The sequence below is a fragment of the Pteropus vampyrus genome, unplaced genomic scaffold, assembly GCF_000151845.1.
Source record: "Pteropus vampyrus isolate Shadow unplaced genomic scaffold, Pvam_2.0 Scaffold431, whole genome shotgun sequence".
Lineage (NCBI taxonomy): Eukaryota > Metazoa > Chordata > Mammalia > Chiroptera > Pteropodidae > Pteropus > Pteropus vampyrus.
Genome location: NW_011889212.1, coordinates 626,664 through 629,630, shown reverse-complemented (window position 1 = coordinate 629,630; position 2,967 = coordinate 626,664).

The window sequence follows — 2,967 nt, the reverse complement described above, 5'->3', positions numbered from 1 at the left end:
TGTTATCTAGCCTCCTTATGTTTGTGTGTTGTCCAGTTTTTTCTTCTAGTTGATTTCTAGTTTTATACCATTGTGATCGAAGAAGATGCTTGATATATTTTCAGTCTTCTTAAATATATTGATACTTGTTTTGTGGCCTAACATGTGGTCTATTCTGAAAAACGTTGCATGTGCACTTGAGAAGAATGTATATTCTATTGCTTTGGGATATAATGCTCTGAAAATATTTATTAAATACATCTGGTCTAGTGTGTCAGTTAAGCCAGCTGTTTCCTTGTTGATTTTCTGTCTGGAAGATATGTCCATTGGTGTCAATGTGGTGTTGAAGTTCCCTACTATGAGTGTTTTACTGTAGATCTCTTCCTTTATATCGGTCAATAATTGCTTTATATATTTAGGTCCTCCTATGTTGGGTACGTATATGTTTACCAGGGTTATGTCCTCTTCATGTATTGATCCTTTTATAATTATGTAATGCCCTCCTTTGTCTCTTATTACAGCATATGTTTTAAAATTTATTTTATCTGATATAAATATTGCTACCCCAACTTTTTTTTCATTTCCATTTGCATTTTCATTTCCAAATTTTCATTTCATTTTCATTTCCAAAAAGATGGAAATACTCTTTTCCATCTCTTCACTTTCATTCTGTGTGTGTCTTTTGATCTGAAATGGGTCTCTTGTAGACAGTACATGCATAGGTCTTGTTTTCTTCTCCATTCGGCTACCCTATGTCTTTTGACTCGAGCATTTAATCCATTTCCATTTGAAGTGATTACTGATAGGTATATAGCTATTTCCATTTTGTTATTCAAATTTATGGGTTTTTCTCCTTTTTCTTTTTATAGAAGTCCCTTTAACATTTTTTTGTAATACTGGCTTGTTGGTGATGAATTCTTTAAGCTTTATTTCTGTCTGGGAAGCCCTTTATCTCACTTTTTTTTTTTTAACTGATAGCCTTGCTGGATAGAGTATTCTTGGTTGTAGATTCTTGTTTTTCATAACTTTGAATATTTCTTGCGAGTTCCTTCTAGCCTGCAACGTTTCCGTTGAAAATTCAGCAGACATTCCTATGGGTGTACCCTTGTAAGTAACTAGCTGCCTTTCTCATACTGCTTTTAAGATTCTTTCTTTGTCTTTGAACTTTGACATTTTAATTATGATGTGTCTTGGTTTTGGCCTGTTTGAGTTCCTCTTGTTTGAGGCTCTTCATGCTTCCTGCACTTATATGTCTAATTCTTTGCCAGGTTATAGAAGTTTTCTGTCATTATTTCTTCAAATACATTCTCAATCACTTGCTTTCTCTCTTCTTATGATACTCCTAAGATGCAGATATTGTTATGCTTCTATTGTCCCAGAGGTCTCTTAAACTATCCTCATTTTTAAAAATTATTCTTCTTTTTGCTGTTCTTATTGGGTGTTTTCTGCTCCCTTGTCTTCTGGCTTGCTGGTTTGATCTTCTGCTCTGTTCAACCTACTGTCAATTCCATCTAGTGTATTATTCTCTTCAGTTGTTATAGTCTTCATTTCTGACTGGTTCTTTTTTATGGTTTTTATGTCTTTTTTTTTATGCTTACTGTCTCTCTGTTGAAGTTCTCATTGAGACCATCCATTCTTCCTTTAAGTTCATTGAGCACCCTTATAACCATTATTTTGAATTCTGTTTCTGGTAGGTTGCTTGCCTCCATTTCGTTTAGATTATTTTCTGGAGTTTTCTTTTGTTGTTTCATTCGCGACATGTTCTTTGTTTTCTCATTTTATTTGCCTTTCTGTGTACATTTCTATGTGTTAGGAAGATTTGTTTCATCTCTCAGCCTTGACCAGATGGCCTTATGTGGTAGGTGTCCTGTATGGCCCAGTGGCATACTCTCCCTAATCCCCTGTGCCAGGGCCTCTGGACATGATCTTTGTGTGGATTGTGTGTGTTCTTCTGCTGTAGCTAAAACTTTATTGCTGTTAGCACATAAATGGAAGAGATTAATGCTCTGGCTGTAGGATTTAATTGTGCCCACAGTGTATGTATTCCCGGGTGGGGCCTGTCCCCACTGAGTGGAATTTGCCCAAGCAGGCTTCCATACTTATTGAGACAACTCTTTTGGTGTACTGCTTATGGGGCTAGTCAGGTGTTGCTCTATTGTGGTCTAAACCAGCCTCTAGGTGCGTTGATTTTTGTGACCCCTTGGAAGGGGCTTCCCAGTAGGCCAAGGTCAGCCACAGCCTTTGATTGCTCAGAGCTACCTGGTGAGAGCAACAAAGAGATCTGCAAATGGTTGCTACCTGTGCTGGATCTATATGTAATTGGAAGAAACAATTCTGTAAGCCAGGGTCCAGTTATCCTCAGTACCAGACCTGGGCAGTTTAGTAGAAGGACCAGTGTTCCTCAAGGCCTGAGGCTGCCTGTAAGTTGTTTGTAAGACTCTGCACCTGGAAGAGTCTCTGGGTGACACGTGAGTTAGGTGGTATGGGGACCCAGAGAGTCACCTGGATATATTGAGCAGATTCCTCCGGTCACTGCAGTGTCACTTTATATGTCAGCACGGTCTCTGTGTCTTCCTGTAAAAATCTTAGATTACAACAAGACCAGCCACTGCCCGAGATAGTTCAAGAAATATTGTATCTCCGGGACAGCGCTTTGTGGTCACCGAAAGTCTCTTCTAGTATGCACGGGCTTTTTGTGGATTGCAAAAAACTCAGTGTGGTTGTTTACTGTCAAGTTCGTGTCCCATGGTAAGCATAGCATGGGGCTAGGTTGCCTGGGAACGGACTTTCCACAGGTAATTTGTGGTTTGGGTGGGGCTACATCTCAGTGAGACACAGGGCCATTAGGCCTATACCACACCAGATTTGCTGCCAGTTCTGGGTCCGTGGGTTCCCGCAAAAGTCACAGATCACTGCAGAACCCACTACCATCTGGGATGGGCCTCCACATTCTGCTCAAGCAATATTGTATCTCCTACTGGCAGCAGT